Below are 27,803 nucleotides of genomic sequence, written 5' to 3'. Positions count from 1 at the left end.
ACTGGACTGCTTTAAAAGGTTTAAGTAGAAGAGTTATGCACAAGTCCTATAATAATACTAGGCAACTATCTCTCTGTACAAAAGATTAGCAGAGTGCAAGACAGACGATTGCTTGCGGTAAATTCGTATTTTTTTTTCCGACTCCCCCTCATTAGGCAGAAGAAACGTGTGGCGTTAAAGTACGCATTTATTTGAAACCTGTCTACAGCCTCCAACCTGTTCTCGGCGGCCCTGCACCCCCTCTGACCGTACAGCTCGAGCTGCTCACTGCAGCCCTGGACCTCATAAATAACACGGTGTCACTGAAAACTCCACCAGGGCTGCCAGCAAGTCCCACAGATGACCTCATTGCTGCTGCTGTTTATGTACAGTGAATGCCATTGTTAATGCACTGAAACGGCCAACTTGGATCTGATTTGTATGTATTTCAATAAGGGTCTTGTGCTGCTCTGCGACGGCGGAGGTCGGTGGGAGGCGGCACAGTTTAAAATCTGGAGAGCTCTTCCCGACGTCAGGAGCTGCGGACTTGTTTGGTCCTCGTGCAGCCGTGCTCTGGAAATATGCGAGTTACACCTCTGTTGCTCTTTCTTTCCTTGGAAGTGTGTAACCACAGAGTACTGTTTGCTGAGGTGTAATATCATAGTAATACCCCATGCTCCCAGCTACGTCACTCCTGCTTTAGATGGTCATGCTCACAGGCTAGCTTTAAGGTTGGCTTCAGGTTTCCTCCCTGTTCCTCTTAAAAGACAGAATAATAATTGATAATTGAGATAAAATTGTGAGATCCATGGTCAGGATAATGTGTGTTAACGGCTGTGTAATTGATCATAGGCTTTTAAAATGCATATGGCGGATATTTTGGATAAACAGGCTAGAATTATATTCACAGTTTACCACATTGCCATACTCACAGAATCAGGTTTGACCCCAAAAATGTATTCCACTCTTCCAATTTGCGGAAACCATGTGTTGCATGTGTAGGTGGGGGGTGTTTCCCCTCTCCCGCTGCGACAGCACCACCTCAGCGCACACGGCTGATTCCCAGCTCAGCGCAACAGGGTGCTAACGTGCTTAATCTTCTCCTGTGGCCCCTGTGCCATCCAATCCCCGCTCTGCGAACAGGCAAAGCTATGAAGTAAGCTTACTGAGGCGGCACGGATCCGGACCTCTGTTGCACACGGGGGGGTCGGTCCGTTCCCATTGATTTGCAGCTGCCCAGGGGCAAGGTGGTTTCTCCTCCTGTGTGTATGGCTCACAGCGGGGGGTCTGGATTCAGGTGAAGTATTCTTCTCTCTCGTGCTCTCTCTCCCTTATGAAAGATATGGGACAGCCAAGGACACAGTTAATGCTCTTATCTCCCACACAGTTAACCCCAGTCTGCTAAAGGAGCAGCTTCAGTACCCAGCCATGTTCAAAGTGCTCTCTGCTTGTCCTGCCTCTTGGCCCTGTTCGTTATCATCTTGTTTTTGAATTTTGAATGGGATACAACCCTTTTCGCTTCAGTGTTTCGAGTATCGACGTACCCTGGCCGAGCGCAGCAGCTGTGCGGTGTGTTATTGCTAATTGCGGCATGAACGGCCAAACAGCATGTTGCCATATGGATATAAATCTTCCCATGCCGGCTTTGAGATGCTCCCTGTGAATTGAAGGCGTCTGTCTGTTCGATAGTGCGCCACAGATCTGTCACTCTGCTAAACAGCTGGTGATAGTTATGTACCGTTCATTATAAGATTACTTCTGCCTAATTAGTGCTTAAGTTAATCATTTTGTCCAGACAGTATATGCTGCTGTTTTTTCAGAATTTGCTGCCACTTTGTTTATAGTGTTATATATTTTCCGCTGCTGGACAGACCTGTTAAAATTGGTTATGATTTTCAGTGAGTCAAACACAAAGCTATACAGTCTTTGTTTAGTTACAATATAAAAGATGGATGAATTGGGTCAGTGTTTTGGCGCAATGCATTCTTTGCTTTGTAAATGTATTGATTTACAACTCAAAGAGCAAGTGGCTGTAATACAGTGGACAGTAATAGAGTGCTGTAGCTAATTTAAGCACCAACTGTAAAGGCGCCAACGGCCCTGCCTTGCCTGGATTGCGCCCTCGGTTATTGGTGACAGTTGTATTAATCAAAAAGCAGTGCTGGTTGTTGTCAACATGACGGGAGACATCAGTGAGACGTCCTGCCAGTTAGAGGATACATTTCCTGTTTCACAGTTAGTCTGTAATGAGAATCCCGTGCGATGGGCAGCCGGGCGCCGTGCTGTCAGAATGCAGTTGGTTCGGAGGCCGACAGTTTGTCTGTCTGAGTAAACGCTGCCGTCGTAAATTTGCTTAAATCCTGGCTCGGTAGGTCGGCATTGCTGTTGGGTCAAGGTCTGAGCTGTGATGGCGGCTTGGTCTGTTAACATGCCCGTGAACGCCAGGGAGGAGTGAAGGAGCAGCAGGAGCCGGGATGTTTGTTTTTAATGCTTGTAATCATTTCCTATTGCATAACTGTGCAGGAAAAAGAAAGAATTGCACATCAGATTTCCCCCCACATTTTAGTGGCTCTTTCTATGTATAATGAAAAGTCTTTTTTGGATAGCTAGAGTTAATCTGAAACAAGGAGGGAGTAGCGCGGTCTCCTATGTGGGGACATTTCTCCCATTTCCCTCAGAGTATGTGCACTGTACACTAAGCTCACACCTTTCCCAGTTCCTTCGGTCAGATCAGAGCGATTCTGTTTCATGCAGCTGTGTTTCCGAGCACTGAAGCTCTGCACCAACACGTTTTAAGAATTCGTGTGTGTTTCTATAGCGTTTTCATATGAGCCCATGATGTTAGTGTCAAGAAAACATATTTGGTTTCCTCTCTCCAAGGTTTGATTTAAAGCGAAATATGCAACGTAACTCATCGTGCTCTGCCTGTAAACGCGTCCTCATGTTTAAAGCTGCCCTCGGGTTTGATTTCCTCTCTTAAACGCACTTCTCTCCCGGGCGGCCCCTTCTGCTCTGCTGAACTTCTCCTACATTATTGCAAAGAGGTTTCATCGCGGCAGGGAAATCACACACATAGGTGTTAACAAGTGTGCCTCTGATACTCCAGTAGCACATCTGGGCGGTCGTCTGTGGACAATGCTGCCTTCTGGGAGCACTCTTGGCACAGTCGTGTACAATGTTTTTTTTTCTCCCATCTGCCCCAGAAAATAGTCTGACTGTTGGATTATCTTTCTTTTGGGTCCAATAAGCGTCCGTTCTCCCAGGGGCTACTTAACGCTCACGGCACCACAGTAATCGCACGGAGTGGTCCGAACGCACAAAGTGAACAGATGCAGCGAAGGGGCGGTGTAGGCTTGGTCAGAGAGTGAAAGAGGAACAGAAAGGGTGGCTTGGCCTTCTTTCACTCTTGTGACTTCAGAAGCGTTGGCTTGTTTGTGCTCACAGTTTAATTGGATTAACAGCTAAAGGACTCCCTTCCGCTCCCACACGATGGGAATGCCTGACTGTTGGGCTTATGTCGCAAAACAACTCTTAATTATTTTCTGAATCCTACAGGATCTAATTCATCATGTTAGGCAAGCCAAACTCCTGCAGGTGAAGGGGCATTAATCTCGTGCAGAAGTAACTCCACGAAGGTGTGTGTTGTACCTACTGACATGTACATGGAATGACTGTGACACAAGATGGAAGATTTAGACAAACAAATAGAATGAACCAGTGTGGTTTGGAGTTCTTTAAACTGAGTGCATTTTGCAGAACGGTGTTTCTAATTTATAGCTGCTTTAATATAAACCAAACTCTCTCTAACTCGCCAGGGAGGAATTATTCTTGTCAGCCTCTTCTGGGTTTGGGCCAGTAGAACCGATATGATGGCCTTGTTTTAAGGAGGCTGTCAGTGACATGGCTTCAGTTGGGGGCGCCATGCACACTTCCCACGTTTTAGATACATGTTTCAAATGGGGGCGGTTAAAGCAGCGTACCAAACATAAGCCATGTCATAAATTAAACCATGATTGAAAATAAATAAGAAAGATACAAAACAGAATAGGTTTCTGTTTCAGCCTCTCACTCTGACAGGGGAATCAATTATTTCCCTTTTGTTCACCAGATAAGTTTGCTCCTATATATTCCCACTAGAATGTTTCAAGCACGCTCAGTGAAAACATTCCCCAACTCTCCTGGGAATAAATAAAATTAATGTTGCGCTCTCTGAGCCAATGGCTGAGGCCGAGGTCCCTCCCTCTGGCGGTTTTCGATCCTGTGGAGAGTCGTTGTGGAATTCCAGAGGAATGCGGCTGGAATTCGGCCACAGGCCCTCCGTGGGGTTCGGCTCACTGTGTTCCTGCAACAAATACACTTATTTAAGGATGGGGCCACAAAACCCCCTGTGAAGGCGGTGATATCGGTCAAGTCTCTGCCTGGAGATGGAGACTCTCGACTCCCCCCCCATGCTGGATCCTTTAGAAAAGAAAACTGCAAACCTCCATTGCTAGATTTCAAGTATAAACGAAGGAGGAAAAGGCAGGATGTACAAAAATCACATTATCGGTCTATAAAGCACAATAGCTTTGGGAAAACAGGACGGGTGTTTCATCATTTTCTTTGCTGGATGAGTTTTCCACTGTTTACATTATCACTTGTAATGCTGAAAATGATTCTGTTTGTGTGTCTTTCCATGAACATAATACGAGCATATGTTGTTAATGTAAATGCAGAGCAGTGTTCGTGCTGTACTTCCCACATGCTCCATAGGAACTGTGTCACAAGGCCGATAGTATATCTACAGTTATTGTTGTCGGAGCACTACAGTGAGAGGCGACGTCATGATCTGGGAGACGTGGTGTCAGGTTTCCTTTGGGGGGGGGGGGGGGCAGGGTTTTTGAAATCCTTATACGGAGCCTGAAGTTTGCTGCTAAAGTTTTAATACATCAGAAACTGTAACTACAGTAGAGCAGGCAAGTTAAAAGGACAAGGATTTCCTGTACTGTGCTTGTAAAAGTATCATGTTCATATCATCTTGATTTGTGATACCGCAGTTCGGTCTGTGTAATGCGATTTGTGATGTTTGCATTCACTTTTACTTTTACTTTGACTGTTTTTATAATACCTTTTTGCAATGCTCAGAACCCCTTATTGTGCAGTGTTTATGTGAACCAGCTGCCACTCAGAGGCTATTATGTTTGTATTCAATGTTAATCTAAAGGGAGTTCATGTTTTTAGTGCAGCTTGGTTACAATACTACTTAGTTTAAGTGTTTAAGAGCTGAGGAGAAAGCTCATAGGAAGTTGGTTAAAGCAAAAGCTGCAATGTTGTCATTAGCATGCCTTTGACAAGTTTTCACACCTTTTATTCTTGCAGTTACCATGTGCAATCAAATGAAACTCCACATCTCTAGCTTTAGCGTTGCACCGGGTTTCACGTGACCGTAGCCTGTTGCACATTGCGGTGCTGCATCCAAAAAGAGATCCCTAATAACTTCTATCGTTCTTAAGGTGCAACTCGGTTTCCTGGAGAGGTCCATTACTGCAATCCCCCTCTCTAAGAGCATTTGAAGAAAAGCTAAAAACACCCTTTATTTTCTGTACCAGACTGTTACTAACAGAGCCCCTTGTCTGTTCACGGACAGAAATCTTATTCAGAAATCTCTATACAGATGAAAGGCAACGCTTCAGGCTTTGATGTTTGAGCACTGTCCAGTCAGTTCTCCACACTTGTAAGGTTCACACGCTTTCGACAGGATTTCATATCACTCGGGGCTGTGTTAGATAAGACTCTTACTAGGCGGAGACTCCGTCATCCTTGGGTCACTCAAAAGTAGAATGAAGTCTTACAGATCTTATAGAAAATATTTATAGTTGCTCGCAGTGACATGAAACAAGTGTGTCTCTTCCACAGATGCATCATCACATTCAGGTACTCTATATTTAACTGTGAGAAATGTCTTACTTTCATTTATTGACATAAGTGTTAGTAAAGCAAGGCCGTTTGTGGTACGCCACCAAATTGAAATGGTACATGATGGTTTTAAAATGTCTTTGCTATTGTGAACACGGGTCATAGTTAAACTCGAGATGTCCAACACACTTAAAACAAGATTAAAACTGTGGTATTTACTTGCAAGATTATACTCATCAGAAAATAAAGGCGCATCCACCAGACCTCTGCAGAGACCCTCGCAAGAAAAAGCGCAAAGTAGCTGTTGACGTTTGCATCGGTTTGGAGAAACTCCCAGTCTACTGTCAGTGTCCACCAAATGTAACGAAGGCTGAACTCAGTGTCTTGTTATATCTCTGTTAGTAGCAGACGGTTAATTTAAATTGAACTGAGAGTGAAAACCTTAGGTGCCGTGTTCTCCTGTTATTCCAGTGGTTAAGAAACAAACCAGAAGCTTTTTGGCTGGTGGAAAACATTATGTATACAAATTAAGCCTTATAATAAAACTGTGTTCATGTGGTTTAAGGAAACCCAAAAGTGAACCTAAATATAATCCATTGCATCAAAATATTTTGGTTGTTTTTGAACAACATGCTGAGTGTTTGCGGGGGTTTTGCAAAAAAATAAATTGTGTATATATGTAATGGACTGGCTTTTCAAACCTTTTGTGAGAGAGCCCATGCATTCTTCATCTGAGACGGGCTGTGCTGCGAGAGATGTCTCGTCTGTGTTTATCTGGTTTTAGTCTAGCCAGGTATTCAGCTACTGTGATTGCCCCCTCTAACAGTATTTGGCATCGAAAAATCACTGTTTCATTGCCTTTGCCAGTCAAGCAGCCTTATAATTCAACGTATTTAGTAATTGTTGTTTGGAAAAGATTAACAACTGATGCCATGAAATTAATCTGAATGTTTCTTACATTGCAATATGTCATTTTCCACACATTTCTGATGTTTTGCATGTGTTTAGCAGTACTTCCCCTCCTTCAACAGACACACATCTTCATTTTAAACACTTAGAGTAGGGACACTGTTTCTGCATATCATTTGTATTTGTTTTAATAGATTGTCAGTCAGTACATTTGTGAATAGAGGAGACAGATAACTCCCCCCCCCCCCCGGGGCTGGGAGTATTGGATGCCTGTGTAAGAGTATTGTTCCTGACCGGGATGCTGATGGGTCTGTTTTCTGTCGTTCACAGATAACTTACACAATTGCACATTAAAATTACTTATCTCAAAGCCGCCGAACTCGGCTCTTTGTAGCGGCGGTTGTGATAGGGATGCGTCTCGGCTCGTTGGACACGCAGGAGGCTGGTGGCGATATAGCGCTCGTGGGGGAGTGATGCCTTCCCACTGACCGCTGTCCTTCAGGAGCGCCGGCCTGGGAAGTGATTCAGCAAATTCTGTGTGAATGAGGGGCCTTCAGCGTCCTCCTCTGCCCTTTAGAGAGCCTCCTGTAGCTCTCGATCCGTGGGCTGCTAGTGCCGATAAAGGCACGATCGGGCACTGAGGGAAAACCCGCAGCTCGGAGAAACCGCCTGCAGACCATGTACAGATTAGGATGCACGCATAAGATGTGTGTTTAGGAGACAACAAACGAGTCGTCCACCGACGACTCACTCTCGCTGCTGAACTCCAGACTCATGCAAAGAAGTGTCCCCTTTAGTGGTCTTGCACTATTTTTGTAGAGATGTATAGAGTCCAGTGACATGTCCATATTTTCTGTTCAGCTCTTTAAGTACCATTTTACAGCACTAAGAAATAAAATGTATTCTAACTGAGTATGGGAGGTTTGTTTTTATCCTCGGTACAAGGATTTGGCCGAGAAGACCGATTTCACTGTGTGGCAGCTGCATCCCTATGAGACTGGAGAACTGTCTGATAAGTTTGCCATTGCTACATTATTATTTAGTTTGAATAATTTTTTGAGGAGAGTTTTCCAAAGCTTTGGTCAATGACTACATTTCCCGAGGACGTGCCATCCGCAGCCCTGCATCCTCCCCTGTTTGTGCCAGTGGATGCCTGCCGCGGTGTCGAGTGACCGAGATGCCTCGATCGCAGGAGGAATGGGACGTGTTCGGCTTGGGCCTTTGTGGAAGTTCTGGAGGGTGAACTTGTGACCTCGTTTTCAACCAACCGCCTCACAATCGGCTGTTTTTTTTTTTTTTTTTTTTTTCACATTTTCAAAAGCCACTTTTATGTGGTAAAGCCCTTGTTCTGCCGTCTTTTGCTGGATTTGGTGCGATGTCCTTCAGAAGCAACAGCTTTTTCAAGTCTGGGTTCAAAGGACCGAGACCTTATCAAATCAAATCAAATCAATGAGACCGCTTCCAAACTGTGATTTGATTTGATGGGATTTTTAAAGCAACATCCTTGTATTTTCAAAGAACACTCTACACGGCTGGATATTGAGTTTGTGTTGTCTAGCAAAATCTATTTCCACGATACAGTTGAAGTGTTTGTTTCTTTAGTTATTTTTAGGGTACTTACTTTTACTTGGGTAACTTCTGAACCAAAGCTATGGTACCTTTACACTCGCAAACTGCCCAAAGATGTGCATTACTAGCCCCTAAATAACTACAACAAGAAAAGAAAGTTGTTTGATCAGTAGAATAAAATGTGTATAGACTTTGCTCATTGGCAGTGTTTGTTTCTGCTGTCCCTACTGGTCTTCACAGCTGTAATTAAACATGCTAATCCATATCCGTCTCTCCGTTAAATCACAGGCATCAGAGGAAACATACATTTATTAATAATTCCTTTTAATTAGAGGACTCTCTTCAAACTGTAATTATGCTATTTTTAAACCTGACAATTACCTGTATTATTTTCTGAATTGAAAATGGGGGTAATTAAATGCCTATCATTGTGAATTTAACAAACAGAAATTAGACTGTTCTTCCCGACCCTGACCTTGTTTACAGAGCTTTGCCTGAGCCACGGAAGTACAAAAGACTTTATTATAATAGTAATGCTATCTAGCCTCTGATAAGAGGTCTTGACTTTGCCAGTGTCAACCCATAATTGAGCTGAAAGTCTGTGTAAATTGCCCTATTGTATTTCAACGCAGACGTGAATGTACCTGATAGCCAGTCTGCGGCATCACGCCATTGACAGATACTGTTAGCTCTTCGGGGTCCTAGTGTGAAAACTGCTTTTCTTTGTGGGTTTGACAAAGCAAACGCGTCTGCCAGCTGGGTGCTTCCCTTATTTTGAGCTATTAGAGGTAACAATCAGTTCCACATTTTCAGAAGAATTAGAAGAGTCCCATATGTGAGAGAGTACTTCACTGTGATGCTTTCAGGATAGAAAAGGGTAAATATTCCACTAGCATTCATGTGCATCCTGTGTAATAAAAAAATGGCATTTGGTAAAACGCAGTTCTGTAACAGTGTAAGCACAGATAAACCGTAATCATTTCCCATTCGTTTTGTGATCTGAATCCCTAAAAATCGCACGCAGATATTCGCAGACCGCTAAAGAGAGGTTGAAAGGATAAGCAGATGCTTCTTCATCAGTTAAAAAAAGGTGCGGTGTTGAAATGTGTGTGTGTGTGTGTGTGAACTGCAGCATGTATTGCTACAAAGAGCTTTGTCTATATTCATTTTTTTACTTCCCCTCAGAATAAAAGCTACAAAATATCCCTGTCCTCTCACACAAGCTTATAACCGACTGCTTTTATGGGTTTCCCCATCGCAGTAACTGAATTGACAAACAAAATTATTTCATTCTTGGCTGACACATTCAGATTAACAAGCCCCCTCAGTCATGTTTTCACCAATTAAGAATGAAAACTCAAATGACGTAATCCTGTGAGCTTCGAGACAATCTGTGTGAGCTCTTATGGACGAACTCCTTGCTTTTCCCAGTGGAGGCACGGCGTAGATCCGTACAGTCCCAATACACGGACACTTCCTGGAGAAAGGAAGGGGGACATTACATCATGGTATTGTGCTGCAGGATTCTAGCATACCATAAGGGATTTGAAGGAAATAAAATTGATTATTAATTCTCCTAAATGGAGAGCGAAATTATCAAGAATTAAAATCTCATGAGGTAGAAGTTCACGGAGAACAATGTAACGAGCAATGTTTTTTTTTCAGTTTGTAGCCTACCCTCACTGTTTTTTTGTTTTTTTTACATGAATCCTTTATATTTTGGGCAGTGGTTAATGCTGGTTGACCCAACAAAAAAGGCCTGCTAGTGACCACACCGGCTCTGAAAGTCTCATCTACAGCATGACTAATTCTCATTAGTCCTTTACACTGCATTGTATGGGACTTATTTATGGCATATTGACAGTGCTTATGAGCTGAATTAAGCCTCTGCTGTTAAAAGCCTGTTGAGAACTGGCATGCAAGGTACATCACTTCTCTCACATCATGAAAGCAGAAACACGGGGTGGAAAAACTTGCTTTCATGCCCTCTGAGATTCTGCAGATTGTATTTTCAATTTGGTTTCATCTCAGTGATGCGAGCTTCAGACACGTTGTTCAAACGGATAAATAGTCACTTTGATTTTTGATCCAGTTTAATGTAAACTCTGCAGAACCCTGATCATTGTGCTGTACTCTCGCACAGACGTTTCCTGCTCGGGTTCATTGCTCACTTAGTTTGGCACTAGCCTGTACGAGATACCTGAGATCCTATTTTACCCTATTTTGTGATGAACTGCAGAATGTATAATCACACTTCAGTTGACATTTCAGTTCAAACTAAGCAAAGGGCATCCATGTATGATTCAGAAATGCTTCAGAAAGTTTCAGTGTTTACTTTTGAGGGACTGGCTCTCGGAGAACTCTGATGTGAAGACATATACTATAATTACATGCAAGAATAGAGGCAGCGTCCCTCGCCAGGACTTTGCGGTGAATACTCCAGCAATTTCCTACTTAATGTGCAACGAGAGTTTCAGTCTGGACACGTCTGCTCAGTACTTAGTCATAGCCTCAAGAATGGAAAAATCGGCAAGCAGACTGTGCTCAAGAAGCGTCTTAAAACTCACGGGCAAATGCCTCTTTGGTTGAGTATGAATTATATACGTTTGGTGGAATTTTAAATGCCAAATATATGTTTGTTTGCAAGGCTACACGCTTACCATGGAGAGCATCCATGAAATGTATCGAATGTTTCATGTTGGTGCACCTTGAAGCAGAATTGAAGTGCTCCAACGAATTATGCGTATGCAAGATGTACAGTACAATGAAACACATTTGCAGGAGCCTATCTCGCTAAGAATGAAGGCACATCCTGTCACACAGGACGTTGGTTTGTGTAGAGGCAAAAATCTGGTCTTCTAAGTGTTTTACATCTCGTCCTTGATGTGCATGTGGTCACTGATGCTTTGCAGTGTTTTACAGATTTATGTGGGACATAATCTGATGACTTGCAACATCAAAGACTCCTTACATATTCATAAATAATAAATAAATAAAGAAGTCGAAAGATCAAAATTAGAATCCTTGTGCCTTAGGCTACAATTGTTCCTTCACGATTGAATGTCAAAACATGGTTCAACTTGTTTAGCTTTTTAATATGGTTAACGTACTGGAGGAGTATTAAATCATATCTAGCAGAGTTGCTGCTTCACAACACTGGGATGATATTCTGTCCAGGAACTCCTTTCTTGACCATGTGTTTTTCCGCAGTTTCACTTGATTTTATTCTTAATTTTCCCCAGTTCTTGGCTGCTTCATATCTATTGTTTGCAAGTCAGGTGTAATCTATGCACCACAAGACAGAATAAGATGCATCCAAACATGAGAAGAAATGTAATCAAATGTAGGACATTGGCTGAAAAAATAATAGTGTATGAAGCTCTAGTTTACAACTTCCTTTGTTTTCCTCTGCACTTGATAATGCTGTAAGCATAACAGAAAACTGAGGGGGTTATAAGGCATCTTAAAACATTCAATTTGCTTCTTTCTTAACTACAGTGTTGCGATTTCCCTGAGCACACTCTGAGCTGGGTTTAGCCCGATGTGAGAGTGGCCCTGCAGCTGGGAGAACAAAATATGCCACAAGAATTGAAAGAGCTTTCCGACTTAAGTGCGGTTTCTGTGTGAGCTGCAGGTGTCTGGTTTGTCCAGCGTGGAACTGCAGTCGGGAGTGAAGGCAGCTGTGCAGCTCTTTCTGTGATTTAGTAAGACATGCCACACATTTTCGTGTTTCTTATGCTGTAAAGGTTACAGGAAAGGAACCATCTGTTTTGTTGGCCGTTCCTTTTTGTGGGGCAGGGGTAGGATCCTAAATTTCAAAGTTCCACAGTAGAAGTCTGTTAGTAATACTGCATTCCTGTGTAGTGTTGTCGTTTTGGAGCTCTGTGTATTTTCTCTGTTGATGTGTAGGTTCCCTATCCCTGCAGTGTGTCTGACGCTGTACCGTGGACTGTGGTAAGAAGAAGAAATGAATGCACGATGGTGTGCACCATGCCACGCCATCATCGATGTCTCTGGCTTCCGCAATTGAAATGTGAAACGGAGATCTTTCGCCCAGTGCTTAGTCTCTCAGTTGGTAATGCTGTGTGATTTTCCATTGAGAGCCACGGCTATGAATGCCAGAATTACAGCAGAACTCAATTATTATAGGCCAATACTAAAAAATAATGACTGGACGTGTACGTTTTTTTGCAGCAGAGCAATGTGATACAAGAGAATGAACTCCCAGTAATAAATGGGTCTGAACAGACTCTTTCCCCAGTGGATTTGGATGTCCTGTTGTATGCTTTGTCACATGAAATTCACATTTAGTGGCAGTCCTGAGGGATGAGGAAATCTGTGTAAATAGAGGAAGAGCAAGCTCGTGTTTCAGGTGACTTTCAGCCACGTGAACGATGCCTCGCACACAGGAGGGGACGTGACACGGCAACCAACTGCCCTGCGAATGAACCCCTCGTGTGAGGAATGCTGTACCTCGTCACTTCCGCAGAGACATTTCCGCTGGTGTCAGGGCATTGAAGGAAGACCTAATGGAGGCTTTGTGAAGGCAGTCCGTAACCTGAACGTACGGTTCACTGAGATGCTCTTCTCGTGCCTGGGTTTACATGTCTTTCATTTCTGAATGTTCAACTCGTTAGCTGATTGAGATCAAAGGACCTCCTGTAGTAGTGGGCCATTATTGTCGAACGGGTAATTCTTGTGTGTTTGTATTAATATAACTCGCAGAGATCCGGGTGATTTAGATCAGGGTCGGCCAAATGCATTTTCATGCACATCAGAGTGGTTTCTGTGCTGGGCATTTTATTGAAGATGGTTTAGACCTTTGCTTTTCACTTTAGCAGATATTCTGTAAGCTGACATTGTGACCCCCCCCACTTCCATTCCCTAAAGTTAATAGAGAACTTTGTGTCATTAAAATCTTCAGCAGCAGCTCTACCTGTAGTGCTTAGTCAGTTCAAACTGCACCTGTGGTTTTCAGCCTTTTACAACAAATCAGTCTATAATTAAAATGGCCTGCTGATATGTGGACAGAAAGAGACTTGCCTGAGTGAGGTAGAGGCTTTGTAAAGTATTGCTGTAGTCTGATTTGCTGTATTCTCCTTCACAGAGGTTTGCAGAGTCCAGTATTTGCACCCACAGGTACAGTGTGCAATGCAAAGACCCCCAGTATATTGGATTCCCCATTAATTTAATTGCCCCCTCGCCCCTCAGGTAACTACCTCTAGCTAACCACAGTGCACTATTTTTTCTATGCAAAGTTGGGTTGGGGACCTGAGACTGTCCATAACTCTGAAGAACAACTGTTTGATGTCAAAGTGGGTCACTGCTGAGAAATTCAATAAAGTACTTTTTCCTCTTTGAGTTGTCCTGATTATACTGTATACCAACACACTGCTGTACATTCCTCGTGGGAAGCAACCAACACACTGCAGGGTGTTTGTGGCCTAGCTTGGGATTCATAGTTCAAATGGTCAGGTTCTAATGTTGTCGACTGAGTTTTATTTACGCACTCAGCTGCACGCCGCAGATGTGAGTTCCAAAGGTTGAATACAAAAAGCATGAATGTACTCCTTGCTTCCGGACAGGAATAAACTCGCCTCGCATATCTCTGTGACGGTTACATATCTGCTTTAGACGCCCCATTTCCTACTCCATTAAGGGGGATATTTTAGAATAGTCTTTTTCCTCCAAGATGCATGATTCTGTGACCCTTGGTGCCAGTCGTTTGGAAGACGATCCGAGGCCAGTTTGGGTCAATAAAACACCAGGCTTAAGCTCGAAATAAATGTTCTACCAGCAAAGAGCGTAGATTTATAGTAGTGCACACTGAAAGTGATTCAGCTGTTTAGGGGTGGGACAGAAATGTGGTCAAGTTCTGAATACTAACCAATATCTTATCAGTTGTTATGCTTATTCTGAATCTTGCAGAGACTTAGGGTAATACCATAAAACGGATACTGTTCTTCGACACACACGATCTGCTAAGTGAGAAATCCCTGTGTTGATACTTGTAATGACTGTTATAATGAATGTCATTTAAATGTAGAAAATACTTTCTCGATGTGTACAGTATTCATCTACCGTTTAAGAGTTCAGCTTTAACTGATATTATTGCACAGTAAAGAAACGGATATTGTTTTGCAATGCGACAGTTACATTTAATTATAAAAAATCTGTCATTAAATGTGTCACTTTTTATGCATAATCTGGGCTAGATAAATTATTTGACTCTTTTGCCGTGCTTCTGGACACCCTCCCTGAATAAAAGAGGATTTTTTATCTGTTGTTCTGATATCTTGAGACCGTACTGTCGATGCATAATCTTTTCTTCACGCTGGTGTTGCGTTTGCACACCTCACCATATCTATAGTTCTCCCTGAGAAATAAATAACATTACTAATCTTAAGTCTGTGACGCCTGCCAAGCACATATCTCTGTGTGTCTTTCTGTTTCAGTGCTTGTTTACAAACCCAGTCTCTTCTTTAGCAGACAGTTAAATAATTGACTCTCTGACATCACAGTCTGATTTTAAGGATATTACAAAGGCGCACAGCGTGGTTTTCAGGATCACAGGTTCAAGGTTAGCGTTTGTGTGATTCGTCATGAACAAAAGGGCAAACCCATTTGTTTTCCCAGCAGCAATTATTCATCAAGCTGTGGCACAGCCTGTTGAAACCGTGTTGAACTGGAGTCCCGCACTTCTCATAGACGCAGAGATGTGTGGACATGTGACATGTCGCAGAGTAACGACGCTTTGTATTGCGCAGTATTTTCTGATATTGTACACTTCCCTCTTCCCATTGCAACAGACGCTAAGGTGTGAGATGTGCGCACAGTTGAGTCATTGATGACAGGAGGTTGAGAAAGGGTCAGGCCCCGTCCTGTGCAGCTTGAGAAACCTCTGACAATCTTGTTGAAATTTAAGGATAAGGGGCGTGTTGTCACTTCTTTGATTCTCCTGTCTTCTGTTGTGGTCCTTCTGCTCTAGAAAGATATATATATATATATATATTATATAACTGAATAAATATAAATAACTTCCTAAGTTCCTCCTTTTTCTAATTTTGTAGATGTGTACAGTACAGTAACTTTACTACAGTTATGGGTCAAGCAGTTTAAATGTAGGAAATGTGCTGAAAACAATTCAGTGAGAACTGTTTTTGTGTGATTGTGTGTGTGTGTTTGTACACTACTTGACCATTACGCCGCAATACATGGCAGAGGAAGCGCAGCTGTAATTAGCCCAGCTCTGGGACTTCCTCCTTCTGTCCGGGTGGGTCGGCCTTTTGCTCAATCTGGGGCGGGGGGTTCCTCTTCCTCTTCCTCTCGTGTCTTAATGTTTTAATTCATTTTTCTAGCAATTGTTAAGCTTGAAGTCATCCCTGCACCTACACAAACTATCGGCCTGTTTAGTTAGTGAGCAGAAACACGTACTGCTAATACTTTGAAGAGGAGTTTGTTATTTTAGTTGTATTTAATGGAGTACATTTTTTCACACCAGTTAATGGGTAAGAGATGTTGCTATTTGGCAAGTGAGATTGAAACAAATTTAAAAATGTTTGAATGCATAAGTGCAGTTGTTCAGTCATAAGGGACATATGATTGTTTCTGTCCTCTTTCATAATGGGGATATGAATATTCATAGAGCAGCAGAGAAAGTGGTGAGAAGTGTGGGCTCTCAAGTTACTTAGCATGCTGAAGTATTTGCGTTACTTATCATTGTTGAATTAGATCTTGTATGCATGTGTGATAGTCTGCACACATCTCTCTTCCTCTCTGTAGTTATGCAAGATACAGGAGGAAAAAATACAGAAATTATATAAATAGGCAATAACTCTTGGAGTTATTTTCTAAACCTGTGTGTGTGTGTGTCTGTCTCTCTCTCTCTCCCTCCCCTCCTTTCTTCAAACATCCTCCGTGTATCTCCCTTCGAGTTCCAATTCCACAGGAAGCACGTTTGTCAGGCAGGGGAAAGTTGTGCGTAGTAGTCTGCCGCTCCAGATGGAATAAAATTCCCTTTTATGGAGCTGGGTGGCTGTGGAAACAGGAAATGACATCATGAGGAGCCGCGTTACAAGACTGAATGGACATGGCTGAAAGTGTTTAGTCGCATTCCAGACACTGCTACTCACGGCGGCTGGGAGCCCGACTCACACATACAGGGACTCTTGCACAGCAAAGCAAAAATAACCAGGACATGAAAGGCTATGTTTGGACTGAGATGAGGATGGTATTAAATATTTGAATTGTTAAACCACTTTGATTCACAGTAAATATGAATACATTGTTGCATCTGTAAGTCGGATGATGAAATCTTCTCAGTCCAATCACAAATGCGTCTGGCTGTCCCGAGGTGTGGGGCAGGTTCTGACTGTTTCTGGTCACAGATTTCACTTATCAGTTTGCACAGTGGTTATAAAATAAGTGCTGTGATGAAAATCAAACTTTGAAAGTGTTATTTGTCTATATATAGATGATCGCTTTTAAAATGTTCCCCAACATACACAGGTCTGTTTCCACAGTATATTATTGCTACAATTGCTAATTTTTTCCATATACTTGTCTGTCCCATCAAAGCATCTGAAGGCAAAACGATTACTAATTAATTTATCCAATTTCCGTGGAAGCACAGCGAGTGAATGCTTTTCAGAGCGGAGGAAAAAGTGTTTGCTAAAGCCCAGCCCATGCGTTTCTGACCTGAAGTCTAGTGAGTGAAACGCGGCTTTGTGTCTGAATTTGGGCGCAACGCATCAGGGGAGTGCTGTCAAGAAAGGCAGACCGCCTGGCCCTCTCAAGCACACAGAACAGCCTGTCACTCCCTGGGCGTGGCACCTCCACATCTGGAGTCTCTTATGAACATGAATAACTCTACTCAGCAGTGAAAGGAACCTCGCACTGCAGCGTCACTCGCATAAGCTTTTGCACGTCCTGCGGTGCCGAGTGAAAGAGAGAGAGAGGAGAGAAGCGATCCCAGTCAGGAGGAGCTTTTCGAGATGCCTCCCCCTGTGCGGTTGGGACCCGTGTCAGCTCAGGACACGGGCAGACTGGCCATCTCTCTTGGCTTGGGTGATGGACCGCTCTGTGAGCAGATAAGACCAACAGCCTCAGCTCCTCGACTCATCTTACCCTGAGCCGCAAACTTGGCCCAGCTACTGAAATCCAGGACTGCGTCCGTATGTGTGCGAAGAATGAAAGAAGGTTATGCGAAGTGAAAAATTGGAAATCTTAAAATACAGCTTTGGTGCAGAGAAGGGGTATTTTAACATGTTGACATCTGGGCATGACTGGCTTTCCCTGTTGTGTGTTTGCCAGAGGAGCTTTTCACTCCCCGATCATCTTTTGATCATCTTTGACCCGATATCTTGGATTATGATGTAAAATCAGAAACCGATACAAGTTGGAGCCCATTCAGTTCGTCTGGTTAAAATCCATCGCCTTCCGTGGTTCCTGGGAGCCATTAGCGTTTCACTACAGCAATGGTTCGGCACTGACCCAGGCCTGCTTAAGACAACATCCACTTCTCCTCTTCCAGCCTCAAACCACTTGTATTCCTGTAGACGTCTCGGCCCTGCCAGCAGGTCAAGAATGTAACATCTAGGCTTGTGCCGTGTTTTTTTTTTTTTTTTTTTTTATCTGAAATTTTAGGAATTAAAATAGAATCGTGCTGGCAATGTTTTATGTTATAGTCTGAGTTTTGAAACAGAGTACTATTTGCCTCAGAAATATTTTAGTGACCAGTGATAAGAAGTGTTGTAATTAACATTGCATTCATTGGGTTTAATTTTGTGCTGCCTGACCTCCTCCCTTGTGATGTATGTGAGTGTGGCATGACTTTTGTGAGTGTTGTGCAATAATTGTTGCACTACTTTACCATGATCTAGCGAAAGCTGTTGGGAACTTAACTGTGACTTCAGTGCGTCACTGGGTTGCAGTTGTGATGCATTTAACACCATCAGTGACAGATAAAGAATCTAAAGGCTATTAATTGATCTGAGTTACCTTTGTCACATATCACTTCCTGTCAGTTTGCACTAACCTATACCACACAAGGGCCTGAATGTATCAGCCTGTGTTAGATGCATTTTTATATGTAGTTATTTTGAGTTCAGCACAGCTCTGAAGTACAGATATCACAATATTACTTTCCATTTAGAAATGTATTGCTTTTCTTCGGCATCATTACATTTGTGCACTTCAGGGCCTTTCAACTGAACTGGTAATTAAGTCTTGTTGCTGAGGACTTTTTACAAGGGAATGTTTGTTCGGCTTCATTTCTGCGTGTTTGAGTTGCGACGTGTTTTGCTCATGGTGTGTTTTGTTCTTCTGCAGGTGTGAGGTGAGGAGACTTGCAGCTGAGAAGTGATAAGTAGGGAGGACCTCTCCTGAACTGAGCAGTTTCCACCAGGTAAGATCCGGTAGCAAGTCACGAAGCAGCACTTTCTCCACATGCGTGAAGCCGTGTGTCATCCCTCTCACAAGGCACTTCGGTTTAAGAGCAGTAAATGTTCACCAGTTTGACTTTCGGTGGTTTTTGTGTGTGTCTGCGTCAGTGTGTACGTGTGTGTTTTATTGTTGTAAGCACATCTTTAAGTCCGTCTCTGCAGCAGTGCTCAGTTTCACTCAACTGAAAGTCACCAAAGTGCTGCTACTGCACAGCCTCTCATTGTAGGCTGTTGGAAAAAGAAAGCCCTCAAGTATAATCAATGCACTTCATCTTGTTGCATTTCTATACTCATACTCAGTGGTGCAGAAGAGGGATTTAAGTATTATTATTTTTCAATGCACGCTACTTTGGACAAACTTACCACAGCATGTAGCTTCAAGAGCAAAAACACTCCTGCTTCCCTGGGAAACAAACCCATCCACCAGAGGAAGCACTGATGTGGAGCAACAAAACTAAATCCGTGTACAGGGTGCATTTCATTGCTTGCAGGAAGCGAAACATCATCCTCTGAAATAACCTGTGACCTTTTGGTAGCAAAACCTTACTAAACGGAAGGTGTCGACGCTTAGGTTACAGTGGACCTGAAATACTTACCCGTGCTGGTCCGCACCGTTGACCAAATTCAGTGCTGCATTCAGGAAGAGCCAGTAGCGGATGTGAAGGTGTTCCCGTGGCTCTCGGTTCCTGTGGGGACAGTGGAAGGACGACCAGGGTCTGTTGCAGCTGCCTCGTTTCAGTTCAAGGCAAGTCTGGCAAAGTCAACGGGAAAACTCTGCATTAATCCTATTGAAAAATCCTACAGAAAGTCTGAAGCGTGAATCAATTAAGCTGCGACTGTAATTTCTGCTGATTAGAGCCTACTGAATGTGCCAATTAGGTTATTGTTGCCCTCGGGAGGAGGCAGAGCTGTTGTCACAGCATGGTGTGATGGAAGGCACAGGCGTTCCACGCGGCGGTCTTGGCGTTCTAATTAATTGTATTCTGATTACGGCGTGTTCCATTGATTATAATGAGTTCCATTTTTATCTCAAACCTTTTCGTGTTTTTGAGCATCCACTGAAAGGTAATTTAGTTTTAGATGTGTTGATGCCACTTATTTCTCATGCAGTTTATTTGATATACCTTTTTTGCTTTGTGTACAATACAAGCAACACCGTAAGCCACTACTTCTAATGTAATCTATAGGAGAAAGAAGGCCACGAAAGATGACCTGAGCACACCTATAGGCCTACACGTTCCACAAACCGAGGCTCTCACCGTCATGTTCCCTTCTGCTCTGGAATGGTCACACTTTCCATTTTAGGATTTGCATTTTGATTTGCTGCACAGATTTCTCACTTTGCTCCCAGAACTGCCAGCCCTAAAGCGATATGGGTGAGCTGTGAGACACCGCCGGCAGCACTGTTGGCGGATTGCGGTTAATCCTTTGCCAAAAACATAATCCGGGATATTTATTACCCCTATTTAGTTTTAGTATATCGAGGAGCAGAACAAAACAAAATAAAACAATATTTATAGTTGGTAATCTCTGTAAAAAGGTGACTGCTAGGACAGATCTTAAGATACAAATTATTTCTGCAGTGCTTTCCTGAATAGGTTTTAAGGGGCATGGATCACGACAAAACTGTACACTTCGGAGAACAGCCAGTTGCATTCAGTTCAGAGTTGATGTGCGTTCTGCTTTGGCCCGCATTGCACAGCGATCGTGGCCCAGATCTGCTCTGCATGCGGGTGTCATAAATTGAGTTTTCAAAACCTTCGCTGTGAGGAGGGGCGTGCGCCAGAGAGAGGAGGGAGCCCAGCTGTCCGTCTCTCCTGATCTCCTCAGGTGGTTAGTATTCATGCCCACCGCCTTGGCTTCCCGTTGACCCACTCTGATCCAGAGCAGCGGGCAGTGCTCCAGCTATTTAGAAACCATGTCCTTTCTCCTGAAGCACATCAAGTCTCCCCTAAAACAGAAACAGATAATACCTTTAGCAGAGTTCTGTGAATGCTTGTGTTTGCTTAGTGTTGCATATACTGTAGCGTAACGTGGAAATCTGTGGTTGGCTCGGAGTCCCTTGGAGCTGAAGACTAAAGCAGAACATCTGATGAAAATAACAAACGGGGAACAGGGACACAGAGATTGAGTCAAAATGAACCGCTGTCTCATTACTTTTTTTTTTTCTTGCCTGAACATCTACAGCTATTCCTATGATTATATGCTATATTGTAAGCTCTGAAACACAAAAGTAAAAGCACACAATGAATTTGAAGATTCATTGCAGAATAAGTGTAAAAGAAATGACCATGACAAAATGAAAGGAGGCGAACTAGTCTCTAGAATTTTTGTGTTGCTCTGCCACAATTTCTGAAAAGAAATTGCAGGTCATTTTTTGGATCCCACTGTGCTTTGATAACCGAAAACAAACAGCTACATATGGTGCGCAAGGGAACCTGTGTCTTTAAGATCCACCTCTCTGCGGCCGTTGGCTGGAGAATGCTCTCTACATCGCCAGATGTTGACCGCTCGATGTTCAGGACACCAAGCCAATTCTGAGCCCTTTAAAACAGCCCGCTCTCACAGATTTCACATTCCCACTCCTGCTACACAAGATGGTTTGGAGAAACTGTTTATTTTGGAGCATTTAGAATAATAATTAAAAAAAATCACATATACTACGGCCTACAATATTGGGAAGCAGTCCCAAAAAGTGCTGAAAATCTCTTGTTGTTCACCCAGTTAACCCCCCACAGTTCTGCTCAGGTCTGCGTAAAGTCCACAGATAATAGAGAAGTTGTAACTTCTGACTCTCAATGGGAGTTTTGTGTCGTTTTTTTCCAGTGGGAACCTTCATGGGAAGAGCAGCGCATTCTTTGAGTTGATACGAGGTCGGTGACCCGAGCGCTGGGTCCTTTTCCAAACCCACAGGCTTCCAGAGTTTATTCTATTTATATCAGGACTGCCGACCTTTGTGATGCAATCTTACAGTAATTGTCTTTAAAGGATTAAACGCGAATTCAGTTTATTACAGTAAATATCCTACTTTTGTTGCACTGTGTTTATTATGCAGAGCACACAGTGTAAAAATAAAACCAAAGCATCAGACTTAGTGTCAATGAAATACAGCTGAAGCTTTTATTTTTTTTCTGGCTCCGAAGGAACATTCTGGGGTCAAATGTCAGGTCAGTGAAGAAACAGGAAGTGACACTGATATTGCAGATATTTGTCTTTAAAGATAAGCTACAGAAGCTGCAAATTTAGCCATTGTTTGAGGTCTGTTATAAAAGGAATTAAACTTAAGTTTACGATTCCAAGGACAGGAAAAAGGTCCCAAACAAATTAAGACTCCTGATCATATAAGGTGTGTCAGGGTGTTTTGAGCAGCATTTGTCTTTTGAACTTTTCAGGAATATGTGGAAGAGTAAACAATGCTCAGGCTGAAATGCAGGATTATCAGAAACTCAGTACACTAGTGTGTTGTTCAGTAACAAATTTAAGACCACTTCAAAATGTTGTGTTTGAGGACTAAGCTACAGCAGACGGTTCCTGGATGTTCACAGCGATGCACCAGGAACCTTTTAAACGTGTTGAATTGGTTGCAGTAACCTGCAGGCCCGGCCCACTTTCTATCATATATTCTGACTCATGAGGGAGTTAGTTCAATGGAATTATTGCATCATCCGGGGGGCCTGAGCCGGAAAACTGTAATATAAGATCCCGTGGGATACAGACAGCCGTGGAGCTGCACGTGGTATTCCCTGTCCAGTGTACACAGAGGAACCTAGCATCAGTGTACAAAATCAGTTTTCAGTGGTAAAAGTTAATAAATTGCACGTTTATAACAACTCGGGGCCAAAGAGTGTTGTATAATTTCAGCAGCTGCGTAGCTGTCGGCGTTTTTCATTTCTTGTGAGGTTAACCTGGAACGCTGCCCTCGTGTCAGTCAGGCTCCGGAGCACTTTCTAACGCAGTTCATTCAGCACACTTGCCTTTGTTTACGTCTGTCGTTCCCCTGATTTAGCCGTGCGTCCGTGCCTCGCACATGTAGAGGACACCTGTGATGTTCGGTTTACATGAAGCCCGGAGCTCTGCAGCTTCTCCTCAACTCTTTGGCGGCTCTTTGAAAGGAGATCCTTCCCTGCAATTAATGGACATTCCTGAAGTCTTTTATTTAAGACCGTTGTGTTTCTACTCGACTCACCGTCCGTCCTTGCAGGTGATGTCAGCAGGGCCAGGGCCTCCCCACCCCTACTTGGGGCAGCACACTGTGTTTTTTGTTTTCTTTTGCCTACGGCGCTGAAATCAACTCATACATGTTAGGTGTCAGCAGTTGTTATTGTACAGAAACGGACTGATTAGAAACTGAACTGCAAAGTATGCATCGTGTCTTTGAGTTGAGTGAACACTCACATGATGGTCTACATGATCTACATGTCACGGCATAGCTCAGTAACTGAAACATCATCGAGATTAGGTAATAAATAACAAGTGGTATCTTTTAAGGGAGAGAAATTAAATAAATGCAACGTAGAAAGCTCATTTATAGTGCGTACATCTTTGGAGCTGAGGCTGTACATGCAGCCCCTCTTACTGGGCCTCGCGCAGCGCTCCCACCACAGGTCATTGGAAGAGATATCTTCTGGGGGTTCAGTGCATGTACGCCTCGGCTTTTCACCAAAAAACTGTGGTTTGTGTGGATATCTAGGAGTTCCAATGAGATGATTTCGTCCCCGTCTGTCCATAGCTCTGTTTGAAAGCGTGCTATTGTTATTGCCTGTCAAGGTCCTGTTTTATTGTAGCAAATGCACAATATTTTCCACATGAGGCGTGTTGATATGGCAACTGTTGTAGGATAATAATGGACGAATCAGTGAAGGCTTATATTTCGTAGAGTAGAAGCCGTAACTCCAGAAAGCAGAGTTCAAGGTGTCCAGCGATGCCTGCTTGCTTTGCGTCTACCCCCTGCTTCCTCTCGTACTTTCTGCTCCGTCAAAACCCATTTAGGAAGAGACCGTAAGATTTCATTTACAAGGTAATGTACGGCATTACATTGAAATATTTATTTTTATTGATAATGACTGCTGTCAGGAATAGGCCTTGCTACTTCCATGACTTTGTGTTCCCTGCCCTTGATTTATTTTCATGTTTTTTTTTTCCTCCCACCTTAAATGCCCCAGCTATTGTCCTGGAAATCAGTATTTGTAACTAAAGTTATGGATTTCAAGACTACATAATGTGGACAAACCTTATTAGGGACTTAAAGTAGCAGCCTAAGTAGCAATGCCAATATTTAGAGGGTAAGGAGTAAACCATATACTGTATATATGGAGTATTTACACTCGCAAATGGATAAGGTGTGTTTCACATGATTTTCCAAATCACTTTACTATTGTTGTTTCTGCACATATGATACCATTTCTTGCTGAATAAAGTTAATCTAAATGCCTACAAACTATAAACAATGCTATTTAACTTTAAATGTAACTTTCGCTGCCCAGCTGTAGTTTATGTGATGTCAAGGAGTGTCAGATTGATGCATTACTCTGCTTCTTGGATCATATCTGTGAGGCGAGGGAGCGTGCTGGAACAACTTTTAACTCCTTTGGCCCGACTTCCTTTGGCTAACTAATAAATGACACGTTGAGAAATCAAATGCACAAGAACCTCTGCATAACAAGAATATGACTTTATGAACCGCACCGTAAGCAGGTGGTATGTTTGAGCAGTGGAATGAGACTGGGAAAGTGAAGTGGGAAACAAAGGTAATTTGTTTTCCCCCCCTCCTACTTTTCAGTATTAAAATAGTTTCTTGTTTTATTTACTTGTTTGTTTCCAGGCCTCTCCAGGACGAGCTGTGTTGATTGAAATCTAAACCCTCCTTGCTGGGGGGCCCCTGGGAATTAATCCAGCACAGTAGCTAAGTGGGGATGTCATAAATCCTCGGTGAAAAGATGTCACGCTCGCCTCGATGGGTTAAATATAGCCGGCCGTGTTGGCCTCTGGAGCTCTGACAGCTTCCCCCACTGTGCGCTGGTGCCAGGGTTCATGTAATTGGTCCTTTTGAGTGAGATGCATGATGATTAAATAGCTCCAGATTTGTTTTGTCAAATATAAGTTTTATTTAAAGATGCGCATTAGAGTAGAAAGTCAGCTGTGGAGAATCTGTCTCTCTGAGTTGTGGAGTATGATCTGATTTACTGGTTATAGTAGAACACCTTCTCTAGTCACATGAAAACGCCAGATATCGAATGTACCTCTTTCTGCCATGTGTAAACTGTACTGAAGTGGAAATTCTCACTCTTACTGGTGTGAAACGCCAAAATGAATTCTTATATTTTAAAATATGTATTATTAATCCAAGCAAACTATTAAGCCTTTCCTACTTGCTTTTATAAGAGCACTGAATAACACTGTATTGCCACAGTTGTGTAACATCCCAGCCATTTAAAAATAAATAAAAACATTCCGTACATTCTAACAAGTTTTTAAACGTGCAAAATGTTGCCAGTGCACTCGAATGGCGGCTTGCCTGCTCCATCCCCCAGGGGCGCGTCTGTGTCGTAATCCCTGCTGCCAGGGTAATCCCCCCGGATCGGTGCCCCGCCCTCCGGCAGCTACAGGCGCTGTGGAGTCGGGCGTCCGTGCAGCAGCTGTAGGTGATGTCGGGCTCAGCCCACACCGATGCGAGACGATGACTCGCGAGTGAGTGGGCTGCTGCGTGGTATGAGTCGAGAGTCTATAAAGTCATCAGCGACACAAACAATTTCATTTTAAAATTACAGGCACTTGGCGGAACACATCGGGGTTGAAAAATTCTGTTCCTCAAAACTCCATTGCCGTTGAAGGCTTTGATGCATTTGTACAGCAGATTGGTTGAGAGTAGGAAGTGGTATATTTGATGCGCTACAAGGAAGAATACAGTTCTTGAATAGTTATAATTTGACTGCATGCCAGGTATGAAAAGTCTTTTGTTTTTCTCCCTACAGAATTGGGGCTGTAGAGTTAGTCTTTACAGCTGATGGGTGGTGCTCCACCCCTCAGCTGACCCAGTGCCCCCGTTTCCTCTCTTTGGATAACTGCCCACAGACGTGTGTGAATGGCCACTTCGCCTGAAGGTCTTGCGAAATGGGGTTACCTCAGTGGGCATCTCATTAATGAAATTTACAAGAGACAAATATTTGGGCAGCAGCTGAGAGAATTAACTCTTAGCGACGGCTTTGTTTATTTGTTTCATTGACGCAGAGGAGAGGACTATCATTAGGTCTGGGCTTCAGGGCTCTTTATTGGAAGCTTTCATGATGAAGGGAATATTCTGCTTTGTTCGGATTGTGACACTTTCTTTAAAACACCCCTCAGCCTTGAATGACTTCGGGGATTTGTACAGAACAAACTGAAAACCATATTCTTTACGGTTTTCCCCCGTAAGCTGATTAACTTAAAATCGAAATGCTATTAAGAAGGTTCAAATAGAGAATTACTAACGTTAACAAAGACCATCACGATATTCACAATTAGGAGTTGTAATTAGTACATTCTGGCTTCTTGCCTACAGAAGAGGTGCTGATAGCAGAGCTCTTTTGCAGTGTGTATGTGTGGTTGATTGCCTCTGACCTTCATTTCTTATTTAACAAAGACAGATGTTCACTGACGGTCCAAGCGGATATTAAGCCAGTGTGCTGCAGAAGGCAGAGCTGGCTCTTGATTATTTTTGCCGTGCTATTGGTGTCACCTGCGGTAATTGGTTTTAAGAGCGGTAAACTGACTCGTAACCCAACCAGATTGTGTTTCTGCTCCCACCCTGCGACGCTGTCACTGAGCTGCGCTACTCATATTTGCGGGCATGCCATCAGAGTGGCATTACCCGACAGATATAAATAAGTGGCTCCAGTCAGAGTTTGGGGTAGACATTCCGCGCTGTTCGGTTCCATACGCAGTCGCTCAAAATTACACACGCGGCGGGCGGCAAACTGCGGCAGAAATGAACGGCTGCCAAATTCCTGTGTGCTGTAATAGTTTTTATACCTCTCCTGAAAGCCTGCCCCTGTCGGTCCCCAAGTACAACATCTCCCAAACACAACCCGTGGTATGTGAGGGGACAGCGGAGGTCGTTCCGGGGGTTGACGTGATCCAGAACAAAGGGAGGAAGTAGTGCAGGCCACCCGGGACCCCAGCGCAGCAGGTCCTGTTTATGGGAGGCTGGCTGATGGAGTTGGACAAGTCAGAGACCGCTCTCTGGAGTGCGTCTGACGGAGCAGACCACACCGCGCCTCTGGGCACATCGGGACCCTTCGATTTATGTGCTGCTGCAGAGGAGATTGGCTCCACTGACAGATGTCCCCTAGAGTACACATTTCACCCAAGAATTATCCCATCTGTCTCTCTGTCCAGCTTTTAATGCCTGTATCAAAGGGGACAATCAGTGAGTTTATTTACTTATGTCTGTCTTCCTCAGGACTGAAAGGGCGAGGGCATCTTAAGATGAATGCTATCTTTGGGGTCAGACATCTTCAGACAATCTCTAAACCTGGTATTTTCTGTAATGTTTGTCAAAAATCTCTTGTTGTCCCAATGGGTTAGACTGCTTTAGCTTAGATTTTAAAATCTGATTTGCACTTGTCTATTAACCGTTAACACACGAGTCGTGAAACACTTTGTCTAAGCCAGCATTTTAAACTATTCTGACTATTTGCTAAAGCATCCACTTCTACATTTCCTACTAATTCAAGCCTGCTGGTTGTCATTATTCACAGCTGTTTCCAAGAACTCATTCCTATTTTTTGTCGCCTATGGTCTTAAAAACCGCTCCCCCACCCAGGGGAGGAAAAAGGAACTTGCCAAAACTGTGATTCAGCCTGGCAGCTCGACCAGTCAATTACAGGCGTGATGCTGAGCCTTGACATGACAATACAAGCGTGCTCTGTGTTTGAATGGACAGCTATAGCGTATGCCAGGCCCAGTCCAGCACCAGCCCTTTCTAGCCATGCAGGTGCAGCGTTGTGGCCCGAGAAGCCGAGCCAACTGTTT

The 27,803-nt window shown here is 43.4% G+C and overlaps 1 protein-coding gene across 1 annotated transcript in view; it reads left to right on the top strand.

Annotated features, from left to right (window-relative positions):
• The window catches only part of tln1 (talin 1), an 81,138-nt gene that overhangs the window by 7,981 nt on the left and 45,354 nt on the right, over window positions 1-27,803 (top strand). The window contains exon 2 of the mRNA XM_066711464.1: window positions 18,682-18,757. The gene's annotated coding sequence lies outside the window, so the exon portion shown is untranslated. The remainder of the gene's footprint in view (window positions 1-18,681; window positions 18,758-27,803) is intronic.

The sequence above is a fragment of the Amia ocellicauda genome, chromosome 8, assembly GCF_036373705.1.
Source record: "Amia ocellicauda isolate fAmiCal2 chromosome 8, fAmiCal2.hap1, whole genome shotgun sequence".
NCBI lineage: Eukaryota > Metazoa > Chordata > Actinopteri > Amiiformes > Amiidae > Amia > Amia ocellicauda.
The sequence above is the reverse complement of the archived record's forward strand: the minus strand, read 5'-3'. Positions and strand labels throughout refer to the sequence as shown.